Source organism: Nestor notabilis, unplaced genomic scaffold, assembly GCF_000696875.1.
Source record: "Nestor notabilis isolate BGI_N333 unplaced genomic scaffold, ASM69687v1 scaffold18119, whole genome shotgun sequence".
In the NCBI taxonomy this organism is placed as follows: Eukaryota; Metazoa; Chordata; class Aves; order Psittaciformes; family Psittacidae; genus Nestor; species Nestor notabilis.
In genome coordinates this window covers 1-222 of record NW_009945248.1, presented here as the reverse complement: position 1 = coordinate 222, position 222 = coordinate 1, and positions in this window count along the sequence as shown.

Sequence of the window (222 nt, the reverse complement as noted above, 5' to 3'; positions counted from 1 at the left end):
TCTTACTGCATCCTGCCGGCTGCAGGGCGCCCAGCCCGAGGCGGTGAGTGCTGTGCCACCACAGAGAGGGGCGAAGCCATTTATCAGGGGGATGGGGCTAGACTGCATAGCACTGTCAGTGCAGCTCCCTGGCACAGCATCTCCCCTTCCTAAAGCTCCTAAAGGGGATCCTGGACCCCACCAGTGCTGTAGACACTCAGTCTGGCACTTTTGGAACAACCC